At 39.1% G+C, this 21,468-nt stretch overlaps 1 long non-coding RNA gene across 1 annotated transcript; it reads right to left on the bottom strand.

The window, feature by feature from the left end:
* Positions 1-542: 542 nt before the first annotated feature.
* Positions 543-12,351, bottom strand: LOC140104871 (uncharacterized). Its single transcript, XR_011850443.1, has 5 exons — positions 12,272-12,351; positions 11,473-11,544; positions 10,658-10,778; positions 1,273-1,345; positions 543-631 (listed from the first exon to the last, which is right to left on the bottom strand). It is a non-coding gene; the product is annotated as an uncharacterized lncRNA (long non-coding RNA).
* Between the last annotated feature and the right edge of the window lie 9,117 nt (positions 12,352-21,468).

Below are 21,468 nucleotides of genomic sequence, written 5' to 3'. Positions count from 1 at the left end.
GTACCTTTGCTGCCATCTTGGTTTTGACCCGCTGAAGTCCAACTCCGCTTATCTGTCTATATCTGTAGTTTGTCCATCAGTGTTGTGTGTCTACCAGTGTTTCCCTGTCTCAGATTTGTTTGTTTTTGGCTTGACGCTTTTCTCTACTCTAGTATGAACACTGGTCTGGCTCTGATTTTCTGTTACCTGTCCGCTACACCATCCCGTTGCCAGAAGTGCAATAGAACTTATGTTTCTAATGGGTGTAGTTATAGTGGGCACAATCTTACCCTGTTACACCATTTTCTCCACTCTCTAAAGTGCATTATACATGTCCAAAGGTAGTTGGGGAAGGTGGAAGTCAAATTGGGACCAGAAGTTCACATTATACCTATAGTTTCTACTATTATACTTATTTTGTATGCAAAACAATGAATTATAAAATGTTCAGTTACCAACCAGTTACAAATATTTTCAGTAATAAAGTTCATTTATTCAAACATTCAAACATTTTCCAGAATTTCTATATGAGAAATATAATTTGCATTTATCAAACAGTTTCATGTCTGTGGATTAGTCCAGCCTCATCCAGCCATAATCCCTCATGCCGCCTTCAGAATAGAAGAATGTGCCAGTTGTAATTCAACAAGATCTGGAGAGCAGACAGCAAGCCGCATAAATATTTCAGTATTTATTCTCTGTGTTTGGAGATCTGCATAGCTAATTATCTGATAAGAAGTAAATTACTTTAGATGCATTCTTTTTTACAATTTCTTTTTTTAAACAAACACAGTTATTTTCGCTGTCATACAGTAATGCAAAGAAAGAACCTGCATTACTTTCCCTTCAATAGTTAAGTATAAGGGTCATCATACTGTACATGAAATGACTGGATGATTTATTGTACTGTAACAAAACTAAGAATGGACATGGGACAAAGCAGTTATTTAACACTATCACCTTTTGTCAAATTATTAAATAACCAATTCATTAGTTATGGAGCCAACGGAAGAATGGCCATTTGTGCATTTAGCCACACTGTAGTTATGATAATTGGGACCAGCTGTTCAACTGTTTAGATGCTGGACTTGATCCAACAGAACAGCAAAGCGATACCACTCAAAGGAGTCAGACTGCAAGCAGCAGAGACGGTATAGCCCTTCCAGCCAGTACTTAAACAGAGATTTGGTTTGGGCCTGCAGTCAAAATATGTCTGGCGGTGAAATTTGCTTGACATCAATAAGGCAGCTGCGTTCCATAGACTGATGACAACTAAAGATCACTGAGTCTTACACAGATTTACATGTTCATCCAGATCCAGATTCTTCTCCACTTTATAAAAAGTACTTGTCACCCATTCTTCATCCTATATCAGAAAACATTAACATTCCTTATTTTCATCCCTGGCTGCATGGCATAGTCCCCATATAAGTAATCTAATCAAATATTTAGGAATAAGATAACAACTAGGCGTTACCATGCCTCGGCACAAGAAGGGGTGCCCCTTCACAGTCTTAGACCCCCTGCCAACAAAAATGTTTGGTCCATGGAATCAGACTGCTGTGCTGGTCAGATCCCACAGACAATGCATAATGAACGTATATGATTCAAGGAATACCCAGTGGTGGTATAGTTACGGTGTTGGAGCTACAGATTGGCCAGCCAACAGGGAGTTCTTGCATCATATCTCTGTAGGATGGAAGGACTCCATCCCAGTGTAAATGTAGCCTTAAAGGAAACCTACCACTTCTTTATTCATTTGATTTCAACCCCCTTTTGTGCACCATAACCATGCACGCGACCGTGCGTGCAACTTTGAGTTGCGCAGGTGCGAGTGTGCCCAAGAGCTCGGTGACGTCACTGGCTCTCCGGCACTTCCTATTCAGGCTCACGCACGGTCGCGCGCATGGTGCGCTGTGAAAATGTTATGGTGCGCCGAAGGGGGGTTGAAATCAAATAGAGTAAAGAAGTTTTTCAAGAGATACAGCGGTTTGTGAAAATTATGAAGAAATGCTCTGGCACCAGCTCACCCTGAGCTGGTGCAAGGTATTTCAGGGTTATAACTAACATTTTTAAGTGGTAGGTTTCCTTTAAGTTATTTAAAAGTGATGTGAACTTTATTTTGCTTTCTCAGATATTTTAAAATTACAAAAATTCCAAATGTTAAAGCCATCTAATGGGTAAATAAGAATTTTCCCTATTTAGATCTATTTTTATTAATTTCATTGGTTCAATAGCAAGTGTCAGTGACTAACATTATGAAATGCCAGCTCCAAATGTCAAATTCATTATGCCTTTAGCATTAACATAATCATAATTTTCAGTTAGTTTCTTTGAGGTTAAAGTTTGGACTATAATATTCTGCTTAGACATAATTAAGAATTATGAACAAACTATTATGTTTCATAACCTTTGTGTTATGTGTTAATGTTGCACCATCCTTAGCAACAGCAATGTAAAGTAAAACCCAAAAACAATTGTGATACTTTCTGGTATCAGAATGTGACTCATTCAGGTCCAAGATAATTGGAAGAGAACCTTGCATAAGAAGGTATTTAATACTTTTTGCATTATGTTGATCATAAATGCTATGATACATTGTTGCTGTTTGAGACCTTACTTTTTGTGGGATGATTTGTATTTTATGTCGTTATTTTTTTCTGGCTAAAATCTAAAATTATAAGCGTTGCTTGTTGCATAAAAAGGATTAAATTGTGGAAATGAGAGTCGTGCCTGGCTGACCACTACTGATTTGACTAGTATCCCATCATCAAAAAATTCATTCAGCAGTTGCCAGGCAGACTTTTGAGGAGGTATTTGGACCATGGGACATCAATTATACTTGACTTTTCTTCACCCTTGTGAATCCTTACAGACCAAACCTGACCTGTTGCCTTGTGATATCCTGCTGTGCTATTCCGGAGTACATAGAAGCCACAGTACTCTGATACTTACCTTTCCCATCTCCCCTAAAATACTAGCAGTTTCTTTCTTCCATGTACAGCAGCTGTAGGCGGATCTGAAGCCAGCACCAAGAGTGTCACATGTGTATAGGAGTATCTCACACACTCAGGCTGCAGGGGGTGCAGCAGCCAGAACCAGGATGCACATAGAGGAGCCAGCACCAGGAGTGACATCATTATACAGGCTGTTAGTCGTGTGTATAGGAGTACCTCATACACACTGGCTGCGGGGGGCATCGGCACCAGGAAGCACATAGAGGAGCAAGCACCAGGAGTGTCACATTATTATACAGACTGTCAGTCATGTGTATAGGAGTATCTCATGTACACACAGGCTGCAGTGGGCATGGCTGCCAGAACCAGGAAGCACATCGAGGAGCCAGCACCAGGAGTGTCACATCATTATTCAGGCTGTCAGTCATGTGTATAGGAGTATCTCATATACACACACAGGCTGCAGGGGGCATGGCTGCCAGAAGCAGGAAGCACATAGAGGCAGGTAGTACCAGGTGTGTTACATCATTATACAGACTGTCAGTCAAGCACTGGGGGTGTGGCTGTGCTTGACATTCATGAATAAGCTGGACTGCTGAATATGATAATGAATCATTGGGCCCATCTCAGGTCATTTGCATACAGCTTTAGGACCTGATTGTTTAAGTTTACAGGTATGTAGAGGGATAATGTAGGGATAGGAGCAATGCTTTCTGACAGTTTATGAAAATATGTTTAATTTTGGGAGGTAAATGGGCCTGACAGGTTCTCTTTAACAGCTTTATAGTGTGCATTCACTTTTTAGTAATTTTTTTTCTTCCATAATACATTGAGGGGAATTTATCAATTACTGGCGCATCTGGGTGCTGGCAGAGAATTGCACTATGACTAGGAATTGGCCCTGTCCTTTTCCGGCACCATTCCCCAGTCTGGTGCCGCCAATTCCAACCCACCTAAACGATCACTTGGCATGAAGTTGGCATAAGTAACTGTGATTCTTTGAAGGCTTGTATGCCAGTACAAGCCTAAATAAATCCACCCTCTATGTAAAACCACTGTAAAATTGAAAAAAACACTTTCCTGTCATAGTTCTCCCAGGTTCTTAAGGTCTTTTTCACAAAAATAGAAAAAGGCTTGGGGTAAACTCTAATAGAGGTTAAGTATAAAAGGAATTTAATGTTTTTCATTTTTGTATCATATTCTATTTAATACTAACCAAAAATCACATACTACACAAAAATTAGCCTAAAATGTAGCCACTTTTCATTATGGTTGATGGAGTCGCTGTTAAATGATATAAAACGTACATGTAAATTTCCATGCAGGGGTTGATGGAGATGAATGTGCTTTGCTTTGCATCTATGGATAATTCATTTATACATCTTCTGTAACTATCACTATATCCTGTAATTTTTTTATTTCATTTATTCTTATGATTACATTTTACTGAAAGAAAATTAAAACTGCAGTTGCCTAGATTTAGTGTAGGAGAAATGTAATATAAATAGAGGATGTATCAAAGTAATGAAATGACTATATTAACATGGGACAGTTCTGCTTGACATTTGCCTGAAATCATTTGTATTTCAAATATTAACATAATTACAATTCTGGGTATTATCAAATGAAATCATTCGTTGTACAAAGCTTGACTTTTGAGTCATGGTGCAGACTTCATGGCGCAAACATTATGCAAAAATATATATAGTCAGATTATTCATACATTTTTATTTAAAGTCTTCAAATGTCTTAAAGCCTATATTCTAAAAAAAAAACCCACAACAGAATATCTAGATTTTTCTGGTATACAACAGTGGATAAAAGGTGCATGGACTGATTTTATCTACTATAGGTAAACAATGAAGCTTCCTTTTCAATGACAGGCAAGTTCTAGAGAACCATGATAAATTTAAAATCAAAAAAATCGACAACCCCTTCAGGCCTCAAAAAACACTGGGGTTAACTTATTACCACATTGCTTGGCCCCTTTTACTACTTTCTGGGGGACATGTATTACTTCTTTGGCATTGTTTTTCTTTTTAATTTGCCAGTTTTTTTGTGACTTTAAGCTCTTTGCGACTGATTACTTGCATTTGCTAGCAGCATAGTGAACTACTCTGGTCCATTGATTTCATTCAGTGTATATTTATCATGTGTATCTTTATACTCCAGCTGTTCCTAATTCTGCAACTTTTAAACTCTGAATTTGACCTAAAAAAAAAATCGCACAACAGAGCAGGCTAGACCCAGACTTACTTTCAAGTACAAAATATAAAAGTAAACACATTGTCAGGTTTAGAGGTTGTGGATCCTCTGAACCACTGCGGACGATGACACAGGCCACTACCTGGGACCGGAGTCTAAGTGGTACCCGGTTTTCACCAGAGCCTGCCACAAAGTGGGTTGGACTTGCTGCGGTGTGGTACCGCCAGGTCATACCACAGGCATGACTTGTGAGCAGTGGCAGTCAAGGTCGAGGTACAGAAATGGCAAACTCATAGTCTGGGACAGGAAGGAGGTCAGGACGGGCAGCACAGGATCAGAGTCAGAGTCGTAGCAACAAGTCAGGGCAGACGGCAAAGGAGCCAAGTAAAAAACGGAACTGGGGTCATAACGGAACTTCACAGAAACAGCACAAGGCATAAAAACAGCTTTCTCTAGGGCTCTAGGCACAAAGATCCGGCAGGGGTCTCAGGAAGTGGCAGGGTTATATAGTAAGCCTGGGAATGGCCAGCGCCAATTAGTGGCACGCTGGCCCTTTAAACCTGCAGAAGCCGGCGCACACGCCCTAGGAGACGGGAACACGCGCACATGGCCGAGGAGGATGGAGCAGCAGGCTGAACCAAAGAGGACGGAGTAGCAGCCGGGAACGAAGAGGACAGAGCAGGAGCCGGGACCAATAAGTTGCACGTGCGATGTGCTGGCGGGGAGCGAGAGGCACGGATGAGCCTGTGAACCACGATATGGGACCTATATTAATGTAGAGTATATCCTCGAGTACAAGTCGACCTGAATATAAGCCGAGGTACCTTATTTTATCACAGAAAAGTGGGAAAACCTATTGCCTTGAGCATAAGCCTAGGGTGAAAAATACATTGGTGCCAGCCATGCCCCCCAGTATATAGCTAGCATCCCCCTATTCCACAGTTTATAACTAGCCGCTGCCCCAAGTATAATATCAGTCCCTAGTAAATAGCCAGCACATGCCCCTTAGTATATAGCCAGCCCCCAGTATATAGCCAGCAACTCCCAGTATATAGTTAGCCAGCCCCTGCCCTCTAGTATAGTCAGCTAGCCCTTGCCACCTAGTATATTGCATGCCTCCTTCCCCGCTGTATATAGCCAGACCCTAGTATTTAGCCACCCAGGCCCCTTTATTATATAGCCAGTACATGCCCCCCTGCTCCCAGTATATAACTAGCAGCCCCTGCCCCCAGTATATAATCAGCCGCCGCCCCCCAGTATAATGCCAGCCCCTAGTATGGGGTTGCACAGTGTATGCCTTCTTACTTGGTATGGTAACTATGCCTATGGTTTTTGTGACTTATGACTTATGCATGATTTTTATTCTTATATACTTTAGTATTTGTTCTATACCTTCTACTGTAGATGCTCTTCTTTTGCACTTTACCTTTATATTGATAAGACATGCACTGTTTTTAATACGTGTTCCCATTGTTTGACGTTTTCCCATTATTGTGTGATTAATAAAGTATATAGTATACCAGTATATAGCAATCACCCCTGCCCCCAGTATATAACCAGCCGCTGCCCCCCAGTATAATGCCAGCCAGCCCCTAGTATATAGTCAGCACTTGCCCCCTAGTATATGGCAAGCCAGCTCCTAGTATATAGCCAGCCAGCCTCCTCAGTATATAGCCAGACAGCCCATGTCCTCTAGTTTATAGCCATCTATCCCATGCCTCCTAGTATATAGCCTGCCTCCTTCCCACTGAATATAGCCTTCCAGCCCTTAGTATATAGCCAACCAGCCTCCTCAGTATATAGCCAGTCCATGCACCCCAGCCAACCCCTAGTATATAGACTGTCAACCCCTGCCCCCCAGTATAGAGCCAGCCAGCCCCTAATATATAGCTAGTCCATGCCCTCCAGCCAGCCCTAATATATAGCCATCTAGCCAACCAACCAGTATAAAGCCAGTACCTGCCCCCGTAAAATAGCCAGCCATCCCATGATCCCCCAATAAATAGCTATCCATCCAGCCCCAGTATATAGCCAGCACCTGCCCTCGTATTTAACCTTCCAGCCAGCCCCCAGTATATAGCCAGCACATAGTATATAGCCATCCAGACAGCCCCCAGTATGAAGGCAGCACCTGCCCCCGAATATAGCCAGCCCCACTATATAGGCAGCCCATAGTATGCAGCCAGCCCCATTATGCCTAGCACTTCAGAAAATAAGGTCAAAACTCACCTTTTCGACACCGCCCCCCCCCCTCTCCCGCGCAGGTTCTCTTACTTCCAGGAGCAGAAGCTTTGACTGAAGTATAAGCTGAGTTTGAGTTTTTTAGCACATTTTTTGTGCTGAAAAACTTAGCTTATACTCGAGTATATGCAGTAAATTTTCTTGCAGATATGCTTGAAAAAAAAGGAGATAAACATTACTATTTCAAAAACCATCTTTTGAACCCATACAAAAACTGCACACCCTTGTTTGACATCCTTTAAAACATGCTGGAAATTAAACGTGTCTTGGAAGATTTGACAATTCCCTTTTTTGGACACCACCAAAAAGATTTAAGGATCCACAATTAAGGATCCCATTTGTCTCTTAATCAGATTCCTCAAATCCTTCAACAGGGGGCTGTGCAGAAGGAAGACTTTCCGAAACCAAATATGATGTCAAGCCAGAAGAGCCAGGAGTAGGCTCTCTTAAGGTGCGTTAACATGTTCAGTTTTTCAGATGCAGTTTTTGAAGCCAAAAGCAGGTGTGGATTATTTTTATTTAACTCCCCTCCTGGTTTGGACATCAAAAACTGCATCTGAAAAACTGAATATCTGAACGTACCCTCAGCTGTCTGACCAAGCCATGCTATAGTGCCTGTCTTTAGATGCTGTTTGGAGTCTTATCGATGGCAGGTGATGCTGTAAATGGGAATGATCGCAGTTACTATTTGTGGCTAAAAAGTTGCATACCAAAACAAAAAGTCACAAAGGGAGACTAAACGGCAAGACATCACTTATATAACAAAGGGGAATAACTTCCGACTTCAGGAAACTTGAAAAGTGGCAGCCAAAAATACTATGATACTTGTGCCCCTCTGTGCCCCTCTGAGACCTACTCAGTCCCAACTGAGACGAATAAGGACAAAAAGTAGTAAATTAAGCTAGATAACATGGTGATAGATCCCCCCCCAATGTTCCTTCCAGCAATATTAGTCCAGTATGTTGTTTCTCAGTTACTCCACTAACAGTTTACTCTATTCCTCCCTATTTCCCTACATCTCCATAAACAGACCATAAGATCCGATAATCTATCTTCATCTACAGATTATATCCAGAGACCATGCCAATTTATGTGCCCTAAGGAAAAATAGTGTTAATAATGCAATCATGCAAATACTTCTTAAAGGTACAGTATTAGATAATTAACTTTATGAACACAATGGAGAATTAACCCCTACGGGACTCAGCCTCTTTTGGCCTTAAGGACGCGGCCCCATTCTTCAAATCTGACCTGTGTCACTATAAGTGGTTATAGTTTTGGAACGCTATGAGATATCCAGGGGATTTTGAGATTGTTTTCTCGTGACACGTTGTACTTCAAATTAGTTTAAAAATGTGGATGATATCTTTTGTGTTTAGTTATGAAAAAAAACAAAAGTTGGCAAAAATTTGGAAAAATTCTTTATTTTCAACGTTCTAAATTCTCTACTTTTGATGCAGATAGTCATAGCTCCCAAACAAATTCATAACTTACATTTCCCAAATGTCTGCTTTATGTTGGCATGGTTTTTTAAGATTCCACATATTTTACTAGAATGTTATGAGGCTCAGAATTTAGGTATCATTTTTCACATTTTTTGTAAAATCACCAAAACCTGTATTTAGATGGACCTGCTCAACTTCTAATTGACACTGAGAGGCCAAAATAATAGTGAGACTCGTAAATTACCCCATTGTGGAAACTACACACCTCAACGTATGAAAAACCTTTACGTGTTTTATAGGGGTTAAAACAAAATGGAGGTGCAGTCTGCAAATTGTAATATTTTTTCACAATACACCCATTTTGGGTGGAAAATTAAACATTTACAATGGATTAAATGAATAAAGGCTACACAAAGTTTGTTACCCAATCTCTCCCGAGTACAGTGATACCCCATATGTGGTGGTAACCTGCTGTATGGGCGCACGGCCGGGCATAGAATGGAAGGAGGCGCCATCCAGATCAGATTTGCTATGTCACATTGTACAGGCTATAATTTTTTTCTTTTTTTTAATGTGGACCTATAGGGGCTTATTTCTTTTGCCACTTTTCTGGTACGTAATTTGGGGGAATCTATAGGCTAATTGGTGAGATTTTATTAACTCTTTGTTGGTGGAGGAAATGAAAATCATCACTTTTCAGGAAGATTTTTATGGGGTTTTTTTTTGGCTGTTTACCATACCATAAAAATAGTATATTATTCTATGGGTCGCCACGATTACAAAAAGACCTCATTTATATAGATTTTTTTTTTCCCATTTTTACTGCATAAAAAGTAATTTGGCAAAAATGTTGTTAATTTTAGCATCACCGTCTTTCATATGCATAACTTTTTTATTTTTCGCCTCACAAATCTGTTTAAGGGCTTTTTAATATGGACTCATTGGGGATGATTTATCATTAGTCCTATGTAGCTTCTTAGCGTATAATTGTCGCTCATTTTTGCGCACACATTGTTTTTGCGTTTTTTTAGCAGGAAAAAAAACAAATCTGAAGTCACGCAATGGTGGAAAAAATACACCATGCAAAACCACATTTATCAACTGAGAATTTTCAAAAGAATGCAAATTTAATCGCAAGACTACACCACATAGGAGGTGGTGTATGTGGGTCCCTTGCTACTACAGGGGGAAGTTTTTGCTCAATTTTAAAGTTTTTGCTCGATTTTATGTTTGAGGTATCTGAGAACTTCCTGTGTAAAAACATTTAAAAAAGGCAGAATTTGAGCAGATGTTAAACATACCTGTGACTGGTGCAGTCTATTCGCTTAGAGCATACACAGCTGAAGGCATTTAACACTGCACATACACTGGACTATAAATCTGGAAACCTACCAGTCTAACACATGGACAACTGCTCAAAATCCTACCTAATGATAAATCTCCCCCATAGACTTCTATTGCCTTCCCTAATCTGCTTCAATTAAAAAAATAGAACAGGCTTTAAAATTTGCCATGGACAAAGGATCAGTGGAATACAATTAAAATATGAAAATGGTAAGGCATCCGAGAAAATCACTTAATCATGGATGTTCAATAAATAAGCTGCATCCAGAACACTAGGAGTCACCTGTAAATCAGGGACTGCCTGTGCTCACATCTGAACAATCAATGAAATATGAAACACTATATTTGAGTAAAAATCCTTTGAGCTTGCCAATCTGAAATAATAATCCAGCAGTTAGCAGTCGCAAACTCCACCACAATAAGACCAAAAGAACCCACACTGTGCTTATACTCGGAGATATAAAAAAGAAAAAAGTTAGTACTCACCCTCCGAAGCTTACCCCTGGCAGCTTCTTCTCTCTGCAGAACTTCTTCAGCGCAGATACTATGACGCGGTGTGTGCTGTCAAATCAAATAGACGTGGATCTGCCGGGAACCTGAAGAGGTGCTGTGGAGATAAAAGGATGCCTGGGGTCATTTTATTAATGGGGGGCTTTCTGATGGACATTTTATTAATGGGGGGCTTTCTGATGGACATTTTATTAATGGGGGGCTTTCTGATGGACATTTTATTAATTCAAGGGGGTGCATTTCCAACCCAAGGCTTATACTCGAGACAGTATGTTTCCCCAATTTTTTGTGGTAAAATTAGGCACCTTGGCTTTATACTCAGGTTGGCTTATTCTTGTGTATATATACGATTTATTAAACCCTCATTATGCCCTTTAAAACTATTTTTTTATCCACTTTTGAGTCTAGGGCATGTTTTTAATTAAATTGACCATTGTAAGAATTAACCTATATGTCTAATTTAGGAGATTATGGGGAATCCCCAGGAAATTCAAACAAACATGAGGAGAATATGGAAACATTTTACGGATTTTGCTCATGATCAGTTTCTAATAGAGGATTAAAGCTTGGGTATAGGGCAGCTCATTTACAGTCTATAGATTATGGAAACAAATTAAAATGATAGAGAATATATGTTTTGACCAGAACCTTATAGTTTGCATTGATTCTATGCATGATAATATGGTCATGAATATATTTAATACATCTATACATCTTTCTCATACTTTAATCCATAGATTTAGACCAGACATTTATATTGCCACTGAAGGTTCCTCATGGTCCATACATACCTGTTTTATATTCCTTATGAAACACGTTCACATTATTTTCTTGTGCCATTTCTATACAGACCTTTCTAGAAGCTGAAATTGTAATAGGGAAAGATTACTTTGATGAAATTGCTTTTCTTGCACCCTATGGATTAGTAAAGGCCAAACATATTTCTTATTACACTAGCGATAATGCTAAAGCTTATAGAACCACAAACATTTTATCTTTGACTTTTAATGCATGATACTCTTCAAAAGAATATTTGAGTGTTAAACTGACCTCTTCTTAAAACTGTTCTACAAATAGTTTTCTAAAAGATTCAGTCAATCAATTCATCAGTCCATGCATTTCAACTATGTGGATATATAGTATATTATTCCCCATAGATAAGCTGTTTTGGAACATAAATTCAGAACCTGAATAAAGTATTATATCTGTCTTAAAGGAGTTGGCTACTTTACCTCATGTGTTAGAGTGTGTGGAGGAGCGCCTTATATTAGGTAATTTACCAATAAACATAAATGCAGATGTAGGGTCATGTGATCTCTATTTATCCATGAACGCTGCCAAGTCTTTATTCTTGTATTGATGAATACTCTCATAAGGTTATGGCAGGGCAATTGCTCATGGACAGAGAAGATTAGATGAACATCCATCTTTGGCCATTTTATGGACAGGAATGTCTTTGCACATTTCCAAAATGTCCGATTAGGGGCGTGACCATAGGGAAAACAGACGTAGTCTCATGAGAAAGGGGCATGACATGAGACACATTGTTAAATCCTCCCCATTGTTTTCTAATGGCAATCTTTTTCTCACCTGCAGACAACAGACTTCCTTAAAAGTCAATGGATCTGCAAAAAATATGGATAGCAAATAGAAGTCATCCATGTTTTTCTGTTTTTTTACTTGGGAACCTAGTTTTTGGCCATTAAATTTATGGGATGTTAAATATAATAGATGACATACAAACTTGACAAAACTGGATATAAACACAGAACACAGAAACAGCATGGATAACACAAGGACTGCAAATGGACATTTTATTTGCTGATGGACCATGGACATGCAAGTCTACTATATTGAAGTAAATATAGGCGGTCCCCTACTTAAGGACACACAACTTATGGACACACGACGACCCATAGTTACAGACGGACCCCTCTGCCTACTGTGACCTCTGGTGAAGGTCTCTGGAAGCTTTCTTTTAGTCCCAGACTGCAATGATCAGCTATAGAGTGTCTGTAATGAAGTTTTATTGATGATCCTTGGTCCAATTACAGCAAAAATTTTGAAACTCCAATTGTCACTGGGATAAAAGAAAAAAATTTGTCTAGAACTTCAATTATAAAATATACAGTTTCGACTTACATACAAGTTCAACTTAAGAACAAACCTCCGGACCCTATCTTGTATGTAACCCGGGGACTGCCTGTAGAAGCTAATATACAATAAATCAGTTTGCCCATTGCACAAATAATGGAGCTGTCGGCTTCTTTTTTTCTCTGTCTATTGGCCACTGAGATCAGCTTTCTCAAGACCATCTCCAGCATCAGCGTACCTATCCCTGTGTAAAGTTATGTTTGGGTCAGAAGGACCATTTTGAAATGGTAGATTTCCTTTAACGCTTTATAATTTTTACAATGTTTTAGTATAAAATACATATCAAGATAAAGAGATATTTAGACACGTCACTCAATTGGTAAAATGTATAAATCCGTAACATTGTCCAGAAAGTAGTAAGAAGTCTCCAACAATGTTTGGTAAAAAGAAACAAACTGAATAAACCCACAAACCTAGAAATACAAAACGGCCGTTTGGGTCAGAAGGACCAATTTGAAATGGTAAATTTCCTTTAAAACAAATCTAAGTGTCCTTTTATTCTCATATTGATCATTGATTATTGTATACATGATATATCTCCATGTAAAGGAGCATGACATGTAATTGGTGTCCTGCCAGTAGATGTAAATGATCCTCTGTTTTGTAATTTCCATAAGGTTACGCAACATCTGTCACATCCAATAGTGTTGAATATTATTTCATTAAAGATTTGGATAATAAGTTAACTTTGATGTTTACTAATTGAAGTTAATTTAGTGACATATACTTTATCTATCCCTATAGCCCCCATTGTTTGATGAAAAAGCATGGAGTTTGCAAAAAAATGTATTTCATCTCACAGTTTTGGCTCCCAAAGCAACACCGGTCTAACAAAATTCATTTCTTGGCATTTTTGCTCACATGCAAAGGGAAATGCAACATTTCTTAGAAGTGTCTGACAACAAAGATGGTAAATGTCAAAGGCAATTAGGTGCAGTTGCAGAAAAATAGCGGCTGAAAATAAAAAGAATACATGCTGTCAAGGTCTTTACTATTCCAGTGGGACACTTCTGATCATATAAGATTAATACTGCCAATAAAATCCTACCACATTTTCAAGCCATATCCTTAAATACAACAATTATTACTTGCGTGAATATTGCTATAATCGCTAAATAGAGACATATTTCCTTTTTTTTCTTCTGTTAGCTTCTGTGCATTCACCTCAACACAAAGTTGCCCTGTTAAAATCAAAGTAGCCTTTTGTCCTCTACCCCTTTTATAGTTAACAATTATTTATTGCCTAGAGACTTTTAGACAATAGTCGAGATTGTGACTTAAGTTGAAAATAACATTGCTTTTTGAAAAAAGTGAAACGAAAAAAAAAATATAATTGGCAAACTATTTCATTGACCCAGGACAGAAAAACAATGTGCTTTTCCATCTGCTTCCCATTTTATAGAGACTGTAATACAACAAAAGTTCTAAAAAGTTAGAATGAGATGACCTAGGTCACTTACTGTAGAAGTGTTCTGCAATCATTGAATATAAATGATAGAAACCTTCTCCATGGTGATCCGTGGTAACGTTAAAAGCCATGAGCACCATAAAGTAACAAAAAAGATCATCTAAATGCACATACTGACCTTCATGGAATAATTAAATGCAGGCATCTATTATATTGGCAATCTTTCTTACTCGCACAATACTATACCCAGATAATGCCCAGAAGGTCACTTCCATTTCACATCTTTTTGTACTATTTTTGCTCTGTACAATTATGAGGATTTCTGCACCTGTATAAAATCCCTGCTAAGCAAGCGCTGTGCCTCATCTCTTTTGTTGCTGGAAATAAGAGGTTACTGACAGTAAAGATTAGCTATATTATTATACCTTGTACCATGGCAACTATGGGATTACACGGCGCATTATGGAAAAGTAATGTCACATATTAAAGTGGAAAGCAAAATGTCATTCTTGTTTTCATGATGGACTTAGAATATTGATATTGTAAAATGTACTAGAATTGAGTGACATTTACACTATTTGGACAAACGTCTGGAAAAGTAAAATGTTGAGATTCTTTTACAAAGCATGACACCTTTTAACTCATCACTTTAATGTTTTAACATTAGAGTTACTTTTATAAGTCATCCACTTTGTCAAAACGAAAGAGTGAAATGAATACTAATATGACTGATATAGAATTCTGTCCTGTTTTGCACATTGTAATGAATGATGAGAAAAATACCCATATACTGCCATACAGTAGTATGGCAGTAAATGGTAGGATTAATCTGACAACCTAGGCTTGAAGTACCCTAGGGAGTCTGAAAAATAGTTAAAAAAATAAAGTAATTAAAAAAGCCTAAAAATTCAAATCACCCCTTTCCCTGGAACTGACATAAATATAAATAAAGAGTAAACCTCAGAAATAGGTTAGGTATTGCCACTTCCCAAAATGTCTAATCTATCAAAATATAATACCAATGATTCCCAGTGTTTAACCCCTTAACTGAAAATAGTGGCCAAAGTCGAAAATGCCACTTATTTGCCATTTTGTAAAATATAAACATTTTTATAAAAAAAAAAAGTCTGTGCAATCCTTAAAATTGTAGCATTGAAATACCATCTCATTTTGCAAAACAATGACACTGCACACAGCTTTGTACACTGAAGTATGAAAACGTTATTGGCTCCAGAAGATGGCAAAATAAAGACATTTTTGTCTGTTTATGTCTGTGATTATACCAACCAAAGAATAAAGTAGACTTGTCATTTTGGGCACAAAGTGAAAGCCGTAAAATCGAAGCCCAAAAGAAAAAAGTGCAAATCCATTTTTTCACCAATTTTAATGCATTTGGAATTTTTTCCCCGCTTCCTAGTATACGACATGGAATATTAAATACTTCTGCTATGAAATGCAATTTGTTACGCAGAAAACAAGCCCTCACACAGCTTTTTACATGGAAAAATTAAAAAGTTATGGATTTTTGAAGGTGGGGAGTAAAAAATGTAAATGCAAAAACGAAAAAGGGCATTGTTGTTAAGGGGTTAAAAACATGATTAAAAACATACTGTAAATACCGTATATACTCGAGTATAAGCCGACCCGAGTATAAGCCGAGGCCCCTAATTTTTCCACAAAATACTGGGAAAACCTATTGACTCGAGTATAAGCCGAGGGTGGGAAATGCACTGGGCACAGCCTCCCCAGTATATAGCCAGATAGCCCCTGCCCCAGTGTATATAGCCTGCCAGACCCTGCCCCAGTGTATATAGCCTGCCAGACCCTGCCCCAGTGTATATAGCCTGCCAGACCCTGCCCCAGTGTATATAGCCTGCCAGACCCTGCCCCAGTGTATATAGCCTGCCATCCCCTGCCCCAGTGTATATAGCCTGCCAGACCCTGCCCCAGTGTATATAGCCTGTCAGACCCTGCCCCAGTGTATATAGCCTGCCAGACCTTGCCCCAGTGTATATAGCCTGCCATCCCCTGCCCCAGTGTATATAGCCTGCCAGACCCTGCCCCAGTGTATATAGCCTGCCAGACCCTGCCCCAGTGTATATAGCCTGCCGCCGCTGCCGGACAAATCGCACAGAAGATATACAGGGGTCACCGGAAAGGTGAGTTTAGATATATTTATTTTTTTGACTCGAGTATAAGCTGAGTTTGGTTTTTTCAGCACATTTTTTTGTGCTGAAAAACTAGGCTTATACTCGAGTATATAAGGTAGTATGAAACATGACTTTCCCATCAAAGGATATTAATAATATTTAATTACTATTCTTTGACACTGAAAAAAGGTAAAAATGTGGTCCCTCTATTAGACATATACATCACCCCTTATATTACATATTATGCTCCCTTTTTTAAATAGATACAATGTCCCCTCTATTAGATATATGTATATGTGCCCCTCTCTATGAGCTATATACATATCCCCTATAATATATACTATGCTTTTATTAGATATACAGGCAGTCCCCGGGTTACATACAGGATAGGGTCTGTAGGTTAGTTCTTAAGTTGAATTTCTATGTAAGTCGGCCCCTGTGACAATTGGATTTTAAAAATGTTGGGTTGTCATAAGAATCAAGATTAACAGTAAAGCTTCATTACAAACACCTGTGATAACTGTTATAGCTGATCATTGTAGTCTAGGACTAAAGTACAATAAATTACCAATATCCAGAGGTCCGTTTGTAACTAGGGGTCGTATGTAAGTTGAGTGTTCTTAAAGGGAACTTGTCACCAGGAGACCCATTTTTAACACTCCCCCAGTCCCCACAGAGCATAGTACATACAAAGACAAAAAAGATATATGTTATATTGTACCTTTCATTAGCATCTGCTGTGTGACTAGGCAGTTGCCTAATGGGAGGGTCTGGAAAGGTCCTTTAAGTAGGGGACCGCCTGTATGTCCATCTATTAGATGTATACTGTGCCCTTACTTCTTACTGTGTAAATACCTTAATCCCATCATTACATATTACCTGTGTCCCCTCTGTTAGATGCTGTGCCCCCTTATAAAATAATAAAATCACTTGTTTAAGCTTATGCTGTCCAAATATAAGACTATGTGGAAATGCATTGGTCACAGACTCCCCTCACTAATGAAATGCACAGCAGCCTACCCCACTGATGAAATATACCACAGCCTCAACCCCACTAATACAATCCCCAGTATATCAATATACATATTCAGCATGCTGTCCCCAGTATATAGGTATCCAGCACACTCTCCTCTCCTATTATATAGATATCCAGCATACTGCCACCTCCCCAGTATATAGGAAGCACAGTTCAACAGGGTAAATGGGTCACCCATATTATACACGCCCTGTTAAACCTTCCTAGAAACCACCAGAAGTGGCAAGTGTTGCCCAGAAAATGTGAGATCCCACCTCTACTGGCTTTCCACAGATGGAGAAGACTGTACAGTCTTTATATTCTGTATTCCCTCTCCATCATAACTTACCCCTATGAGTGGTTGGAGGGGCATGGGAATGTCATTGTTATATCCTTCCATCCACTCATAAAGGAGTGGTTATGAAATTTTGCTTTTGTCTCTGTGACAAATTTCTCTGTAGATTTTCAAAATTTTGAGATGTCACGGGAACAGCTATTAATAATAGAGCTTTATTGCAGATACAGTTGACCATTGTAGCCAGTTGGTTAGATAAATTATCAGCATTCATAGAGCTTCACCTAAGGTCACAGAGGGCAGAGAGGTCCAGTTGTAACTATGTCCTCTGTAAGTCGAGTATCCTTAAGTTAGGAACCTTTTTACATTTTACTTATTATGATGAATAAAATCCAAATTAAAAAAGTCTATAGTTTTTGTATCACCATCTTCCAAAAGGTATAGTTAACATCTGTGCCATAGTCTCCCTCTGCCCATAGAGTGCGGCTTAGGTGTTACCTTTGTGTTTTGTGTGCCAACTGTGTCTTAGGTTGCTGCTTTGTTTGGGATTGATTGAGCCACAACCAGCTCTCTGCAGTTCAGCCCTGTCCAACAAGGATTACTAGAGTGATGGTTGACCAATCCACTCAGCTTCAGGCAGAGCATCCAGGAACTCTTTATATACCTGCTCAGTACCAGCTTCTTTCTACTACTACTTTCATTATACCTGTTCCCTGTGCTCATGCTATTACTTGCCATTCTGTGTATCCGACCTTTGCTATGTTTACTCAACCTCTCTATAGTGATTCAATTCTCTACCTTTGACCCGCTTCTGTCCGACTCTGCTTGTTTGTCTGTATATCTTGTTTGTCCATCTATGTTCTTGTATGAACACTGGTCTGTCTCTAACTTCTTGTTACCTGTCTGTGTCACCATCCAGCAGCTGCCAGGTAAAGTAAGTTTTTCCTGTCAACTTGTAGGATCTTTCAAGGTCTGTTAGTTAGGTTCCTGATTGCGGCTTTAACCTTATCAGGGTGGCTTATCTGCTTTAGGCAGGTCTGTAGCCTGCATGGACATTGCATGGTGAGTTCTCCAGCGCTTACCCAGTCTAGCAGCTTGTGCCAAGTCGGGTTGTGGTTGCTGGATAGGATGCTTAGAGGATAAGACTTTTAGTTTTTTGTCTATGTAGCTGGGTGAGAGCTTGTTTTTTGTGGGGCAAAATATTCTTTTTTAAAGTACCATTTTGGAAAAAAATATGCTTTTGCACCGTAACTACATTGCAAGAAGTCAAAATCAGAAATCTAGGGTTGTTAGTGTTGCATTATTGACATATGTGCATGCACTTGTGCTGTGTGTAGATAATGTTGCATGAAGAGGGAAATAATCACAACTACTGGAGGTAATTTTAATTATTTGAGAGCATTTACATAAAAAGACGGTACAATCCCCTGTGCGTCGATCCTACTATTGGATGAACCGATAGAGTGCCCATTAGTAAGCTCAGTAAGCAGTATCAGTAAGCTAGTATATAATAAAGTAAAAGAAGCCATGTAGAAAAATTCTCCTGTCAAGGTCACAGCATTCTCCTCTCACATTATTGTATGGAAGGAACTGCTGCTCTATACAGGAGATCCAACGCCATTCCCATCACCACAATCTGAGACAATGGGACTAGATGAAGCTGTAGTGTAATCCCATCTCACTGTGTTTAGCTTGTATTTAAAATGTTTTTTTTTTTTACTAAATGTTTGAGGAATTTTCCAAACAAAGAATGGAGCAAGGTACCACATATTCATAACACTACATTATGGGGTCAGGAGCTTACCCCCTACCACTATAAAGAACTATTTCAGTCAGAATTATTAATACCAATGAAAAAATGAGTAGCACCGTTGTTACCTAAAACAACATGAAGTCCATGTATCTTTATTTCATTACCATAATAAAAAGACAAGTAATCATAGCAGGTGTAATATTAGAGGAATCGGTAAATTGTGGTCCAGTGCCACTACACAACAAAAACATTTCCCAGGTGTCCCCAAATAGAAAGTAAAAAGTAACCACAGGGCTGAGCCCTATGTTATTCACCAAATATGAGAGTCATATATCCATCAGATGCTTTAGGCATATGTAACTAGACAAGTGCTTAGGTGTCGTGACAACTGGACACCCCAACGTACGTTTCACCCACGCTTCTTTTGGGGTACGAAGCACATGCAAGAGAATCAACGCCATTCCTATCACCACAATCTGAGGAGATATGACTAGATAACGCTGTAGTGTAATCACTTCTCACTGTGTTCAGCTTGTATGTAAACAATATTTTTTGGAGGAATTTTCCAAACAAAGAACTGAACAAATTGGGCCTGTGCTAGATTGATTGTGGTAAATAAAATCTGCACAAGTGCCCATGATTCTTTGCATAGCCTTCTCCTTACTCTTGCTGCTGATATTGCTACACTGGGAGGGGGTGGTTAGAGTGGAAAATGAAGAAAGTTTATATACACTTGCTGTTGTGTCTATGCCGGGCTGACACACATAAGCAGCACCACAACACGCTATAGTAAGTATACACATACTGTAAACTGCAAGCAAATTAAAACATCCTGTGAGTTGAATAATTTGCCGTTTATGCAACAGAATAGCAATGAAATAACAAATAAGATAGTTTAAGAAGCAGAGTATAAATATTTATGGTAGAAATAGTAAATGTAATAATTTTTAGAAAATAAGAATCATTGCTATTACAGAAATACTTTGGAGAGAAGTATCTTAATTCATTGATGGCAGATGTTAAGATCACCTCCTTAACCTGCAGCTGTGGAATCGGAAGAGATTTCTTTATATTTGTTTCTACAATTTAACTGATGTATTAAACTTTTACTATCACGTATCCATTAAAGGTAAACACAACAAGAGCATTTGTCATGACTTCTATACCAGTTTTCTTATGCACAACCCACGAAAAATTCTCAATAATTCCCGCAAGACCCCTAACACCACCTCCACACCAAGTGGCCCTATGCGTAAGGCCCAATGCCTTAGTACATGCATGGCAGAGGGGGTGGTGATGGCAATGTGGCTGCTTTTGATACATTGCTTGCTAGTGTATCCTACTTTTAGATGGATACACTACAATTTGCATTTAAAATGTCAGCTTAAAGGAAACCTACCACCATGGATCTACCTATAAAGGTAGATCGGTTGGCAGGTGCATCTATTGGACTTTCAGGCTAATCTTTACTTCCTCACAATCTTTTTCAAACTTTTATTTCCCTATTATGCAGATTTTCTAATCTGCATGTGCAGTAGCTCCGGCTTCGAAGCAGTGACCCCGCAGCTGCTAGCATACTGTTCTGCGCATGCGGAGATGGCAGGCTTCAGAGACAAAGGAACGCAGCTCCTCATAGCTGCGCGTCAAAGATTTCTGGTAGGAGGAACAAAGAGGCTACTGGGGCGTGGAGTAGCCGTGCCGTGTAGCCCCAGCTCCAGCTACTCCATGCCCCCCAAGCCTCTTTAGAAAATCTGCATATTAGGGCAATAAACGTTATTAAAAGATTGCTGGGATGTGAGATTTAGCCCTGAAAAGGGCTATACTCATGTCCTATAGATGCACCTCCACTCAATCTACCTTTATAAGTAGATCCGTGGTGGTAGGTTCCCTTTAACAAAGTCTTAATGACCAAACACCTTTTAGTGCTTTTCCAGGAGCAAAGATTGTTTTTTGGGGGGTTGACATGATTCTTTTTAATGTGTAGTATTTATTTTTCTAAAGTTACTCATCTG

This window comes from Engystomops pustulosus, chromosome 1, assembly GCF_040894005.1.
Source record: "Engystomops pustulosus chromosome 1, aEngPut4.maternal, whole genome shotgun sequence".
In the NCBI taxonomy this organism is placed as follows: Eukaryota; Metazoa; Chordata; class Amphibia; order Anura; family Leptodactylidae; genus Engystomops; species Engystomops pustulosus.
Note: the sequence above shows the minus strand (reverse complement) of the source record. Positions and strands in the feature narration are given on the sequence as shown.